The sequence below is a fragment of the Coregonus lavaretus genome (genome assembly GCF_964263955.1).
Source record: "Coregonus lavaretus genome assembly, contig: HAP1_SCAFFOLD_1381, whole genome shotgun sequence".
Taxonomy (NCBI): Eukaryota; Metazoa; Chordata; class Actinopteri; order Salmoniformes; family Salmonidae; genus Coregonus; species Coregonus lavaretus.
In genome coordinates, this window is record NW_028166296.1 from 20,803 (window position 1) to 37,136 (window position 16,334).

General features: G+C 44.3%; 1 long non-coding RNA gene across 1 annotated transcript in view; it reads right to left on the reverse strand.

The window, feature by feature from the left end:
- Positions 1–16,334, reverse strand: part of LOC311114899 — a 112,133-nt gene that overhangs the window by 13,468 nt on the left and 82,331 nt on the right. The window lies entirely within an intron of this gene.

The following is a 16,334-nucleotide window of genomic DNA, read 5'->3' on the forward strand; positions in this document are numbered from 1 at the left end:
CAAGCTGGCACGCCAACTGGGACTGGAGAACCTCCGTTTGACACCTCCTATTCCTGCCCGGGCACTGGACGGACACTTACTCGGATCGGTCACTCATGTCACGGCCCCGGTCTCGATGGGTCTGTCCGGTAACCATCAAGAAACTATCCAGTTTCACCTGCTCCCCTCTCCAGGCCAACCCCTCATCCTGGGTTACCCATGGCTCCGCCGGCACAACCCTCAGCTCGACTGGGTGACCGGGGTGATCAGGGAGTGGGGAGAGGACTGCCACCGAACCTGCCTGCTTGCTGCCGCACTACCCCCTCGGCCAGTACCTACTAACTCCGCTCCTGACCTCTCCAATGTCCCAGAATGCTACCATGGTCTCAGAGAGGTGTTTAACAAAGCAAGAGCCACATCTCTGCCCCCTCACCGACCGTACGACTGTGCCATCGACCTCCTCCCTGGAACAGCCCCTCCAAAGGGTCGTCTTTATTCGTTGTCTGCTCCTGAAAGAAAGTCCATGGAGGACTACATCAATGGCTCTCTGTCCGCAGGATTAATCCGTTCATCTTCATCTCCTGCTGGTGCTGGCTTCTTCTTTGTGGGGAAGAAGGACGGATCTCTTCGCCCCTGCATCGACTACAGGGGACTCAACGACATCACAGTGAAAAACCGTTACCCTCTGCCTCTGCTCACCTCTGCTTTTGAGTTGCTCCAGGGAGCCACTGTTTTTACCAAGTTGGATCTCAGAAACGCTTACCACCTAGTGCGGATCCGGGAGGGAGATGAATGGAAAACCGCATTCAATACACCAACAGGCCACTACGAGTATCTGGTTATGCCTTTTGGCCTCACCAATGCTCCTGCTGTGTTCCAGGCTCTAGTGAATGATGTACTGCGGGACATGTTAAACAAGTTTGTCTTCGTTTACCTGGATGACATCTTAATCTACTCCAGAAACCTGTCTGAACACACCCGCCATGTCCAGCAAGTCCTTCATCGTCTTCTGGAGAATTCCCTCTACGCCAAGGCAGAGAAATGTGAGTTTCACGTCAAGACAGTGGCCTTCCTGGGGTACATAGTGGCAGAGGGAAGTATCCAAATGGATCCTGCCAAAGTATCAGCAGTCACTTCATGGCCAGTTCCGGAGAACAGAAAGAAGCTGCAACAGTTTCTGGGGTTTGCTAACTTCTATAGAAAGTTTATCCGGAACTACAGTACCGTTGCTGCCCCTCTCACTGCTCTAACCAGCACCAAGCAACCCTTCACCTGGACCCCAGCAGCCGACAAAGCCTTCAGTACCCTCAAGGTGAGGTTCACCTCCGCTCCCATCCTCCAGATGCCTGATGTGGACCGGCAATTCATTGTGGAGGTGGACGCCTCGGATGTGGGAGTTGGTGCTGTGATTTCTCAGTGGGCTGCGGAGGATAGGAAGCTCCATCCCTGTGCCTTTTTCTCACGTCGGTTGTCCCCCTCTGAGTGCAATTACGACATAGGGAACCGTGAGCTGCTGGCTGTGAAGCTTGCCTTGGAGGAGTGGCGTCACTGGCTGGAGGGGTCCACCATTCCATTTCTCGTTTGGACCGATCATAAGAACTTGGAGTACATCCGCACGGCCAAACGGTTGAACTCCAGGCAGTCCCGCTGGGCCCTGTTCTTCACCAGGTTTAATTTCACTCTGTCATACCGGCCTGGATCACGCAACACCAAGCCAGACGCCCTCTCCCGTCAATTCCAGAAGGATGACACCCCCTCCAAGGACCCTGTGTCGATTCTGCCAAGTCCCTGCATCGTTGCAGCTCTGACCTGGGCTGTTGAGGAACAGGTGCTGGAGGCTCTCCGTAACCAGCCAGGTCCCAGCACTTGCCCAGCTGACCGCCTTTTTGTCCCCGAAGACCTGAGGTCCCAGGTCGTTCAGTGGGGACATGACTCCCGCCTAGCTTGTCACCCTGGCTCCACCCGCACTTACAACCTGCTCGCCCAGAGGTTCTGGTGGCCCTCTCTGAGAAAGGATGTACGGGAATTCGTCCAAGCCTGCCCCATCTGCAACCAACACAAGTCGTCCTGCCAGCCCCCAGCCGGATTGCTGCAGCCCCTGCCTGTGCCCAGACGTCCCTGGTCTCACATCGCCCTTGACTTTGTCACGGGGCTGCCCCCTTCAAGTGGCATGACCGTCATTCTCACCATAGTTGACCGTTTCAGCAAGATGGCACACTTCATTCCCCTCCCCAAGCTCCCAACCGCCAAGGAGACCGCCCAGGTGGTCCTGGAACACGTCTTCCGGATCCACGGACTGCCAAAGGATGTAGTTTCTGACCGTGGTCCACAATTCTCCTCCGCTTTTTGGAAGGAGTTCTGTCACCTGCTGGGAGCCACAGTCAGTCTGACTTCCGGATTCCATCCCCAATCCAATGGGCAGTCAGAGCGGGCTAATCAGGAGCTCGAGAAGGCACTGCGATGCATGACTTCACGCAACCCCCACTCCTGGTCGCAGCAATTGACATGGGTGGAGTACGCACACAATTCTCTGACCTGCTCTGCCATCGGTATGTCCCCTTTCCAATGTGTTTATGGATACCAGCCTCCTCTATTTGCCAGCCAGGAAGAGGAGGTTACTTGCCCATCTGCACTTGCTTTTGCCCGTCGATGTCGCCGCACCTGGTCACAAGCCCGAGCCACACTCCTCAGATCCGTTGCCAGCTACACTACCGGGGCCAACCGTCGGAGAATTCCTGCTCCCACCTACCATGTTGGTCAAAGGGTGTGGTTGTCATCGAAGAACCTGCCACTCAGGGTGGAGTCGCAGAAGCTGGCACCTCGGTTCATTGGCCCATTCCCTATCATAAGAGTGATTAGCCCAACTGCTGTCCGGCTCCAACTGCCTAATTCCCTGAGGGTGCACCCCACTTTCCATGTGTCTAAGATTAAGCCCATCCATGAGAGTCCGCTGGTCCCTGCTGCGCCTTGTCCTCCTCCTCCACGGCTCGTCGATGGTGGTCTGGTTTACACCGTCCGCCGCCTGCTTCGGTCCAGACGGAGGGGTAGGGGTCTCCAGTACCTCATTGACTGGGAGGGCTATGGACCTGAGGAAAGGACCTGGGTGCCAGCTAGTCGGATTGTGGATAGGACTCTCATCACCGCTTTCCACCAACGGCATCCTGATCAACCTGCAATCCGTAGGGGCCGCCCCAGAGGGGTCCCTAACCGTCCTGCCCGCTCGGCTTCCTGTCCTGTGCCTGATCCTGTCTCGGGACCTGTCCCATCTCCCGACCACGGCCCTCCGGCTTCCTCCGAGGATGAGGACGTTCACTCGGACCGTTCGGAGGAGTTCTAGCCCTCCTCCGGCTCCCCTCCTCCCGCCCGGCGTGGTGTTGCTCTTGGGACTTCTGGGGCCGTCCCTTGGGGGGGGGGTTCTGTCATGAGCCTCTCACTCCACCGGGTTACCACCTTAATTTTCTTCCACTCTGCTCACCACTCTCTCTACTCAGCCTAACTAGCTCCACCTGTCCCTGCTCTGCTCTGCTCTAATTACTCTGCCAGCTGCGCTGCATTACCCACTACCTCTCCCAGTATTTAAGGCCCTGTCTTTCAGCTCTCCGGTGTCAGATCGTCTGCAAAGCTCACACCCGGAACCTGTTTGCTCGCGCTTCTGGCTCACCCTGGTTTTGTGACCCCGGACCTGCCTGATTTTTGGATACTCTTCTGCCCCAGGAGATCCAGACCTGCTTCTGCCATAACGACTCCTGACTACTCTTCAATCCCGGTAACTCTGACCAGCCTTCTGCCTTGCTACTACGTATTTTGGATTTCCCTTGAACTGTACTGCTGCCTTGTTTCATTCCGCCCTGTTGTGTCTGTGTCTCCCCCCCCCCAGGACTTCTGGACCACCCACCACCGGCTTCTTAGGACGCATCGCTGCCACTGGGGGGGGCACAGACCCAGCACATTGGACGGGATCCCTGTTACCCCTGGAGCCTTCATTCACTCCCTACTTCCCTTTTCCCTTAAGTTTTAATAAACTTTCTGGTGTGACGCAATTGTGGTCCTCTGGTCGTCTGTCTGAACCGTGACAGCAACAAGATGAGGGGGGAACGAGAGATAGAAAGACAAAGAGAAATGGAGGGGCTGCTGAGAATGAGAAAGGAGATTGAGACTTGTAACAAGGTAGACCACTACCGGTGGAAGCTGCAGAGAGAGGTGTTGGAGGAAGTCAACAAGGTGAGGGTGGAACCAGAGCAAGAAAGAGAAAGGCTAATTGAAGAGTTGCTGAGACAGATAAGGGAGACTGAGGCTTCTATTGAGGTAAACTGCTACCAATGGAAGCTGGAGAGAGAGTTGTTTGAGAAACAGAGAGAAAGTGCAGTGTCAGACAGAAAAAATATGGCGCTCAAGATGGCAAAGCTGAAGGTGCAGAACATACTGCACTTGGCCAAGATAGGGAAGTTGACCGTGGAGAACACGAGGCTGTCAGCTGAGAATGATAGGCAGCAAGAGGTGATGGACAAACAGAGAGAAAGCGCAGCGACCGACAAACAAACAATGGTGGACAAGATATCAAAGGTGAAGATGTCCTTGGCCAAGTTATGGAAGGTGACAGTGGAGAACAAGAAGAGACTGTTAGCTGAGAATGAAAGGGTGGGGAAGGAGAGGGTGAGAGAGAGGAATGGATGGAACCTCATAAGAAATGGTTTGGAGACAGCTTTGGCCAAAGCAGACCAGGAGAGGAATCAGACCCTAGTAGCCTGGAAGGAGGACAGGGGGAGATGGGCCAAGGCCAAGGCTGGCCTACGAAGCCTCTTGGATCAACGGGGGGAAAGATGGATGAAGGAGAAGGAGGAGATTAAGAGGAGGAGCACGCAGGCAGCAGAGGAGTGGATAATTGAGCTGAGAGAGAAGGAGAGAGCGATAGAGGCTCTGGAAAGAGAAAAGATGAGCATGGGCGGTGTGTTCAATAGGGCGATATGGGCGACGCACTGCCAAACGGGAAAAGGAAGGGATTTTTTTTCTAATCAATTATATCACGGCAACAGTAGTTATCAGTGTTCACGTCTGATCTGCCAGCCACTAAATATCAAATCAGGCTAAAGTCGTGCTTCAAATGGCCCCGCCCGTTTTTGGGGCGATTTCAGTCAAGTTGAAAATCGCCCAGAAGTCTCTCATAGCCTGTCATGTAAAATCTATTTTTTTCAAATTTCAAAGCTTTCAATACATTCTCTATGGGTGTCTGTGGGCATGCACTTACGTGCTTTCGTCATACGTGACGTAACCATGAACGTAACTAAGACAATGGCGGCTAGCAGCGTCTCTGTTGTGACCTGCAGTGTGGCGTTATTTTATGTTTTTAATTTGTAGACTTAGTTTACAAACATTCTGCAAACATTCTGCTTTGAACTGATCTTTCGGTTTTGGACTGATCTTGTTGATCGTGTACATACCCGCTACGAACGGACTAAATAATGAAAACGCTGCAGGCAGCTGTAATCCCAATACAGCTGGGAGACTTGGCTGGATGACAGAGTCCCGGACAGAGAAGTGGAGCCGGCCACCTTCACCCTGGTCAGAGCGGACCGCGATCCTGGTAAGAGAGCGACTCTGTACCCCGACATTGAACTGCTTTCTGTGTCATTGCGACCTTACTATCAATTCAATTCAATTTAAGGGCTTTATTGGCATGGGAAACGTGTGTTAACATTGCCAAAGCAAGGGAAGTAGATAGTAAACAAAAGTGAAATAAACAATAAATATTAACAGTAAACATTACACTCAGAAGTTTCAAAAGAATAAAGACATTTCAAATGTCATATTATGTATATATACAGTGTTGTTACAATGTGCAAATAGTTAAAGTACAAATGGGAAAATAAATAAACATAAATATGGGTTGTATTTACAATGGTGTTTGTTCTTCACTGGTTGCCCTTTTCTTGTGGCAACAGGTCACAAATCTTGCTGCTGTGATGGCACACTGTGGTTTTTCACCCAGTAGATAAGGGAGTTTATCAAAATTGGGTTTGTTTTCGAATTCTTTGTGGATCGCTGTAATCTGAGGGAAATATGTGTCTCTAATATGGTCATACATTTGGCAGGAGGTTAGGAAGTGCAGCTCAGTTTCCACCTCATTTTGTGGGCAGTGTGCACATAGCCTGTCTTCTCTTGAGAGCCATGTCTGCCTACGGCGGCCTTTCTCAATAGCAAGGCTATGGTCACTGAGTCTGTACATAGTCAAAGCTTTCCTTAAGTTTGGGTCAGTCACAGTGGTCAGGTATTCTGCCACTGTGTACTCTCTGTTTAGGGCCAAATAGCATTCTAGTTTGCTCTGTTTTTTTGTTTGTTCTTTCCAATGTGTCAAGTAATTCTCTTTTTGTTTTCTCATGATTTGGTTGGGTCTAATTGTGTTGTTGTTGTTGTTGTTGTTGTTGTTGTCCTGGGGCTGTGTGGAGTCTGTTTGTGTTTGTGAACAGAGGCCCAGGACAAGCTTACTTAGGGGACTCTTCTCCAAGTTCATCTCTCTGTAGGTGATGGCTTTGTTATGGAAGGTTTGGGAATCGCTTCCTTTTAAGTGGTTACTATCTGCCCCGTGAGTTCCCCCAATTGTTTGTTACCGTTGTGTACTGTTGATAATCACAAGTTTACTGGAGAACTGAGACCAAGTAGAGACTTTGGACAGGGTGGATATGGTATAATAAAGGCAGTTTATTCAGAGGTAAAGATATCTGGAATCGCGTGCACGGACTCGTTCGTGCACGCGAGTAAAGTAAAAGTGTCCTGTCTTAGGTCAGCTAGGATCACCACTCCTTGGCCACCTGCTGACAAGGCTGACAAGATAGGACTCTTTTGTCCATTGTTATAGGATAGGAACAGAAACAAACGCCCAACACAAAATGGGTCATGCACAAGATTTTAGTCAGACCAAGCTATAACATTATATATTTACTACGACAGTACATTCAACCAAAAGCTAATATAACAAAGGCATCAGAGATTATTTATAATCTGTCACAGAAACTGGAATCCATCTCCCCAGATCAGTCAATAAATGCTTCTGGTATTGACTTATATGCTGCCCCTGTCTTCATGTTGTTGCTGGACATATCTTTTTTAAAATGTGTGTAGGTCACCTAAATCATCAGAAAAATTGCCCCTCCTGAGAATTTTTTCAGGAGCCGCCACTGAAGATGAGGATTCTGTGCCTGAATGGACAAGAGAAGAAGGGATGGGAGATGGAAAAGAGAGAGATGGAGAAGGAGAACTGGAAGATTACAGAGGAGCGGGAGAGAAAGAGTAGTGAAATTGAGAAAATGCAAAGGGACAAAGAGAGATGGGCAATAGAGAAGAGGGATGTGGTGGAGAGGATGAAGGAGGCGTACATAAAGCTGTACCAGATGCAGACTGTCCTGAGGTTCAGAGAGCAAGAGCAGGCACAGGTACAGTACTCCATTTAACCAGTCACAGTTCAGGGAGGTCATAAGTCACCTCCTAATGGTTATACTATCAGATTCAACAGATTAAGTTGACTGCATGCTAGAGAAGGAGTAATAATCATATTTCAGATCACTGACCAACATGTATGGACTTTCTCTTTCAGATGGAAACTAAACGCGCCCAGAGAGTCAGGGCAAAGCAGGAGAAAAAGGAGAGGAAAGAAAGAGACTTGTTGGAGAAGAACAAAGTAAAAGAACTGCTCAGAGCTAGAAAAGCAGAGAGTAAGGAAGAAGTGAGGAAGAATAAGGAGAGGGTGAAAGCCCACCTGGACGAGGTGGCAAGGAACTATAACGAAAAGAAACAGAGGGAGAAAGAAAGAGAAAAGCTGTTGAAAAAGGCATATGGCAAAGAAAATCACATGGTGTACATCCCAGACCTCATACTGAAGAAGATGTAAGAACACAACGCATATGGAAGAGTAAATATTATCAGCTAGCATTGGTCAAAAGTTCATTTCTATCTTCTTTCATTTAGTGGAATACTTCATCAATAAAATAATATGAGCATTTATTTGTCAGCATTCATTCCCATATGGAAGAAAGAACACACAAAATATGAGAAAAGTATAAGATGTGGAGAGGGCACGACAAAGCCTATTTGAGAGCATCCTGACTGAGATGAGAAATTCAATTAAATAATAGAATTATGAAATTGTTGTGTTGAATCAATGAATCAATGAATCAAATTGTGTTTACATATGTTTAAGACTCACACTTACCTCAGCCTGTTTCTTCCACTTCATGATCTTGGTATCATTGCCGACCCTCAACCTGTTAACATGTCCTCTAGTGGCATCAGAACATAGGCAGGTGGCCATGGAGTTCAGAGTGAAGAATATCTTCTCACAGTATCCTCCCCTCCACAGCTCCATCTCCAGGCATGTTGGTACAAACTTCATTTTATTTAGCCTGCTGGTGAACAAGGCCATTGACAGCACCATCCATGTCCCTCTGTCAAGGAGGTCCTGCTTCTTACGTTGAAAGTCGTCTCTGAAAAGAGGAGACATTAGAAGGTTTCTTCTCTTAGTTTTGTCTTTTGTCTCGGACAAGGCTTACATGTCAGAGTTGTACTTACTTTACTAATTGACTTGTAGAAACGGTACAACTATATACAACATGTCAATTGTGAAATGATTGATATTGGACATCTAGTGTGAACATGATATTGGGTTAATCCTCACATTGTGGTGATTTCTCTACCTTTGATGACGTCTACTTTGAGGTTTCTGGCCTGGGGAAGGGTTGCCCTCTAACAGGTGGTCATCAAAGGTGCCTTCTCCTCTGCCCCACGCCAGAGTCTCACTCCAGGAAAAGGTCTGAAAGACCTCTGTCTCCACCGGTTGGGACAAGGGACCATCTTTTTCCTGCACTAACTCCATTCTCTGAAAGTACATAGAAATCACACAAACCTATGATCCTACATTGTAGATATATGGTATGGCATATCAACTGAATTATAATCTCAAGTCTAAAAAACAATCACTCTTATCACATACTTCTACTACCTTACCTCTTGATGATGTCCTCTTTGTACTTCTTCACGTGTGACCTCATAAACAAAGCATGGAGGTATTGATGGCAATCCAGGTAATATCTGGCCCTGGCAAGGGGACCAGACCCATAGACTGGAGGTGTCCTCTTCACCTCGGGGACAGGGGACTTTGTTGGTCTTCCAGACAATCTCACCTTCTTCACCTTAGCTGGTGTAACAGACAATCTCACCTTCTTCACCTTAGCTGGTGTAACAGCCAATCTCACCTTCTTCACCTTAGCTGGTGTAACAGACAATGTCCTCTTCTTACCCTTCTTCTGGGTCTTGGTTCTTAGTGTGGCCACGCATGGCCGGCACAGAAATCACGTTTTAGATGGAGACACAGGATCCAGTGGTCTGGCAGTAGGAGGACTGGTCAGGGACAAAACACTTGTCCTATTGAACCCTCCTCTGCCTTTAACTCATTCTAAACTACCACCTACATATTTATTCTCAGACATATTGTCCTCACAACTGTCTGTCTCTCCCTATCTCTCAATACTCTATGTATGTGTGTGTGTGTGTGTGTGTGTGTATAGTAAATGCTATATATCTATTATATGGTTATATATTGATAATTATATATTATATTTATATAAATGACGGTAGTGTGTATATATATATAAATATAATGTGTAAAACTAGCAGTGTGAATGTTAAAACAATAAATGTTATAGAATAAGAGTTTACTGAAAATAATAAGTAATTTAGTGAATAATGGAACAAATGTAGTGAATATGTCTGTTTGTAAATGAAACCTAGGCTATACAATTATTGTAATATGTAAAATAAACATATCTTTCTATGATTTATCTTTCCTGGTTGTTATTTCTCAGTGTCTCTGGACAGAAAATGTGCCAAGTCAATAAAGTTATGCGCCCAATTTTGTGTTTACTGACACCTGTAATGATCTGCAAAATGTTGATTGGTTGACAGCCCATCTGTAGATTGTGTGATTTGATTGGACAACGAGTATTTGGAGCCCTTGGTCTAAGTCATTGGATATTCAAATAACAGAGTTGCAAAAAAAAGGAGCAAAAAGTCGGTGGTTGAATTTCATTAACGTTTAATGAAAAAGTATGGATTTCAGCAAAAAAAGAAAGACACGCAACTACAGAGGACAAATATTTTACGATTCATTATTTTTTGAAGTATTGACCTTGGGGGAATACATAGCCTTTTTAGTGTTTTTCAAAATTGTTATTACATGACAAGTACAAGCCAATTTTATCTGCATTTTCAAATGATATATACTTATGTCTTATGCCTTAACTGTAGTAGCGTAACTATGTTGTGAGATCTTAACTAGAACAATAAGAAACTATTACTGGATATAGTCAATGGGATAGTTGTTGTCATGGTAGACTTTTAAAACTAATTATGTGGCTGGCCACCCCTTTACAACTCGGAAGGCATGGTTTTGCAGATAAATGAGTAAACGTGAACTACACTCTTAAAAGAAAAGCTTCCTGTAGGATCCTTTAGGATAATATAAGGTAAAAAAATATACCTTAAGATGATTTTCCAAGCCTATACTCTGCCATCAGCTCGTTGTTGAACCGTTGTAGACTTCAGGGGTTCTTTGAAGAAGCCTTTTCCAAAGAGGGGTTCGGTTTGGAACCAGCAGCGCCCTCGTGAGTAAAGGGCGCTCCAGCGCAGAATTCAAATTGGGACCGTTGGTCAAAAGACAACTGGAAGCGGGAAGCGCGCGGATGGTTGGAGAGACGCGACCAATAAGAGATGACTTGCAACGGATTGACGTGAAAGGTGAGTGAACCTTAGCTATTCGCTAGCTAAGATAATAATTCATCAAACTACTATCAAATTACTAAAAAACAATACATGATGTAATGTACTCTTGGTTTTTCATTAGCTAGCCAAGCTACATAGCCTGTAATGTTAGCTGGTAATTGTTGTATAAATGTTGGTACATTTTAGCTAACGTTAGCTACAGTAGCTAGCTAGTTAAAGTTACTGTAACGTTAGCTAACTTTAGCTAGCTAGACTCAATATTGAGGAATTGTAGTCATGTAAACCCATGATATACTTTCTCACCATCTCCTTCCATCCTCCTCCCTTTAGTACCTGGCTTATCCTGCCCCTGTCCAGTTAAGTGGTGGAGAGTTTGGGAGCTGTGAGCTCTGATAGAGAAATGTATCAACCACCACGAACAGGTAAAACAGACACACACACACGCACACACAGATGACCCAATGTAGATTATGTTCGACTTGACAAAAAGAAGAATACATAAAGCAGATCAGATTAGTTAGATGCATTTGATATTGAATACTCATGTTGTTTATGTTGTGTTTGTGTCTAATTGATGTCTTTCAGGTTGGTGTATTGGGGCGGATTGTTCTGTCCTCTGTATTTCAGACCAAAGCAAGACAATGTTTAAAGCTCACTATGGATCTACTAACAGGTTAGCCTCTATAAAGTATTTGGATGTATTTGAAGTGTGATTATAGTGTGTTCTGTGTTACTCCTTTGTCTATCCAATACTAACTGAATGGTGAATGAATGTATTTACAGTGAATCAATCAATCAATACAGTGTGATTATTGTGTGTTTTATGTCATTCCTTCATCTTTTCCAACACTAACTGAATGGTGAATGAATGTATTTGCAGTCATCAATCAATCAATCAATACAGTGTTTGAACAAAATTCAACTCCAGTTGAAGAACTGGGACAAGCTATAAATCTCATTGTGGGGTAGGCCACATGTTATAAAGATGGTTAAAGCTCCTAAACTGAATTACATCATCAGCATGTTTCCACTGTCCATACCTGCCTACACCTTTAACACCATAGACAAAATGATTCATTTGGACTATTAAAAGGGCGAGGATGAACCAAGCTAGATTACAGGTAAAGACTTAGAAGGGAGGATTAAAGCTCCCTAACATGTAATTATAGCAAGAAGCCTTTATAACTGCCCAGATAGGCTCTTTATTGAGAACTCTAATAGGCCAATTTGGGTTGACATGGAAGAAGAACTTAATGCCCCATTTGGACCATCATATTATCTGAGTCAACACTTAAATGTGGGACTGCAGAATCCCATAATGTCCCATACTAAGAAATATGGCGTCAGATAAATAAGAGACAGACATCTTCACCTTTCCTGACAAGCTCTGCTTCTTTATGGAACAACCATAAATACAAATTAGCAGGAAAGTTGGTTGTCTGGAAAGACAAAAAAAAATTCTCACTTTTGCTTCATGTGTCAACTTTAATTTGAGTGTGGCTGTGGAAGACTGGTCCCTTGATGATGTCTGCAAGTGGCTGAGTACCAATGATCTCCATGATTCCATCCCATCATTCCAAGGTTCACAATCTTTCTGAAGAATGCCAACTCTCTTCAATTGTCCACTTTGCAACGAGCATACTGTCTTTGTGTCCAGACGACTCACACATATTGGCCTCTATCACCAGCATGAACCACATTTTCTAATTACCTGTGGAATTAATGGGTGTGGGAAAACAAATAGATGTTTTAGCGCCTGTCGGTCACACATTTACCAAAATCACAGAGCTTTTAAGCCCCAATCTCAGGGACTTGCTTAACTACTCTGCAGTATTTGAGGAATGCATTAGATGCATAAGCTCTGAGTGGATGCTGGAGCATTACTGTGTGAAAGAATTGGGCATGGTCCGGCCAATTGAAGTACCACTGAGCAACAAAGAAGGTTATAAAACAAGGTGATTTCAATACAGCTACATGGTCCCCAGGCTATATTAATATAAAGAGACATGAGACAAAACAATCATAATGAATCAGATTACATGGACAGGGGGACCTGATCCTAGGTCAGCACTCCTCCTCTGAGACACTTCCCAGGAGTCACCAGGACCAAGAAACATAACACTTACTATTGTAAAGTCTAGTTACAGCAGGTGTTTACTGCCATCTAGTGGAAGATACCAATAAAACACTTTATTATCAGGGTGTGGAGACTGCTGAGTGAAACAGAAAGTAAATGTGTTCTTTTGTACAGGATCCATTTTGAGACGACAGAGCAGAAAACACTATATGGAGAGAACAAAAAAATAAAGTGAGTATTTCTAAGTATTTCTGAACAATAATCTGTTTTAAAGGACAGAGTATGTGAGTGAATACCTGGAATGCGATATTACTAGTTAGTAGAACTGCCACTTGAGCTGAGTTGCTGACAGACAGCAGTTTTCAAAGTGGAAACTAATCAGTAGGCCTACATGTTATTTAGATTGTCATTAAGGAGACACCTATTTTACAACCCTTTTTCCATAAAACATATTAACGCTGTAGAACTGATGCGCATCAAGAAATAAGGTGACAAATCACAGGAAAACTACTTTAGGCGCTCTAGAGCACGTTAGATACATTCTGTCGGAGGTGGTTTAAACTGCATTCTAATGTCGACTTTGCTTATGGAAAACCATATCATGCGAAGGTTTTTACACATGCTCAGTTCTTGGGTCTCGAGTGGAAATTTTGAAAATGGAAGTTATGGAACTCCATCATGTGCTTCTGTTATGAGAAAAACTCCACAATGAAACAGACATTAAATGTGGAGAATGATAGATCTGTTGACCATCAAGTAGCCTATTCATTGTTATGCCTGTCTAGGCAACTGTAGCCTGCCATTTTATACTATAAATATGTTGAAATGACTGGAGTCGTTGCAAATCATTTTGTGCCACTTGTGTAGCCAACCTGGAGCTGGCAAACAGATGTAATAAATAGCCTTTAACTTCAGTTTATTGTTGTTGTAGCCTTGTGTTATTATGTAATTATTAATGGCCGTGTTTAGTTAATTCAATTGGAAGTTAAAGTGTCACCATGGTCACAGTTCTATTGCAATTGCTGATCAGATGTTAGAATGCATTAGATTGAAGGTAACAGTCAGCCAGATTAGGCTACAGGTATAATAATAACCTGGCTGTTGTTGACAAGCATGGACCTATTCAGTTCATATCCATATTATTAATATTTGATTCATTGATTGAAATTACGACCCCATCCTCAGTAGCCTATTCCAGCAGGCTACTGGGCAACAGAAGCACTTCCTACCTCAACATCGTCTTGCTATTCATGTTAAATAAATGAATCTGTCAATTTGAACTAAGCAAGCTGCTAAATCATTCAGCTTACATCTTGCCTACATCTTGCCCAGGCTACTGGAGGCTGTCTGAAATAAGATGTAGGCCTATCAGGGGCTATGTTTTGGCCTAGTTTTCAGGCCTGATGGAGTAGTCATTGGGCTAGAAAAAGTAATTGCTTTAAATCACCTGACTGTTTGGATGTGTCTGTTAGTAAACTGTTTTATTTCTAAGAGATCATGAGTAAAAGAGAATAATGTACATTCAATAATTAGTTGTCACTGTGTTCACCACAACCAACATGCTGGATCTCTGTTTAGGGGTCAGTGGTCTAAAATGAGTCTCTCTGGGGAGAGAGAGGAGGGGGGCCCTGCCTCTAAAATGAGTCTCTCTGGGGAACATGACACCAAAGCTATGAGGTGAGCTGACAATATTGTTTAAGAATTTATATTACAAAATGCTATATAGGAGAAAAGAAAATCACATTTGTGATTTTTCATCAGAAATGATTACTAATGGGTACCTTCAATATAACTATTGTAGATTTGAGATGTGATTTAAAACCATTGTTTAGCTGGAATGTAATGTTCGTATCCTGTATATTTGACTGTGATACGTGGTTGTCTCACCTAGCTACCTTAAGATGAATGCATTTACAGATGCCATATCTTAATTTGACCCTGTTTCTCACAGCTGGAACATAATCCTGCAGCAATAGCAAATGTGTATTTTTCGGTGGATTATAATTAAGGGATATTTTGAGGGGTTCATACATTTTTCCTCAGGGAAAATCAAGTCTGACATTTTAAAGTGGAAATTACCCACTTTAGACTCCTTTATAAAGCCTTGTAGTGGTTTAATCATTTCTTTAAACAATAAAAGCTAATTTACCAACATTTCTGAAAATGGATATATAGCGTTTTGGAATGAAACTCTTGTTTCCCCATCTGAGCTCAGAGTAGATGAGAGACGTAATATTTGTCTCTGTTGTGTTGAAGCCCAATCAAGCAGGAGAGACCAGCCTCCCCTGTACCCAGCTGTGTGTCCATGAAGAGTGACTGGTCTATGAGTCAACCTCTAAACTTTAGAGAGGGAGACTTTTCTACTGAACAAAGGTAAGAAGAACTCATGGGTCATGGTCAGTGAGTTAAACAACATTGTCTCTAGTCATTTCTCCTCTCCCATTTTCCCATTTCTTTTTGTTGTTTTCATAATCCATAGGCTAAACCTTTTTTCCATTTTCATAGTCCTGAAACAATATTAAACAAACACAATATTCCCTCCCTGTGTGTGTGTGTGTGTGTGTGTGTGTGTACCTCCCTGGATGAGGAGATGTAATCTCTATCCTGATTGCCTAGTCACTTTTAACCCTACCTACATGTACATATTACCTCAACTACCTGGTACCCTGTACATTGACTCAGTACTGGTACTCCTTGTATATAGTCTAGTTATTACCTCAACTACCTGGTACCCCTGCACATTGACTCAGTACTGGTACTCCTTGTATATAGTCTAGTTATTACCTCAACTACCTGGTACCCCTGCAAATTGACTCAGTACTGGTACTCCTTATATATAGTCTAGTTATTACCTCAACTACCTGGTACCCCTGCACGTTGACTCAGTACTGGTACTCCTTGTATATAGTCTAGTTATTACCTCAACTACCTGTTACCCTGGACATTGACTCAGTACTGGTACTCCTTGTATATAGTCTAGTTATTACCTCAACTACCTGGTACCCTGCACATTGACTCAGTACTGGTACTCCTTGTATATAGTCTAGTTATTACCTCAACTACCTGGTACCCCTGCACATTGACTCAGTACTGGTACTCCTTGTATATAGTCTAGTTATTACCTCAACTACCTGGTACCCCTGCACATTGACTCAGTACTGGTACTCCTTGTATATAGTCTAGTTATTACCTCAACTACCTGATACCCCTGCACATTGACTCAGTACTGGTACTCCTTGTATATAGTCTAGTTATTACCTCAACTACCTGGTACCCCTGCACATTGACTCAGTACTGGTACTCCTTGTATATAGTCTAGTTATTACCTCAACTACCTGGTACCCCTGCACATTGACTCAGTACTGGTACTCCTTGTATATGTCTAGTTATTACCTCAACTACCTGGTACCCCTGCACATTGACTCAGTACTGGTACTCCTTGTATATAGTCTAGTTGCAAATCATTGTGTGCCACTTGTGTAGACAACCTGGAGCTGGCAAACAGATTTAA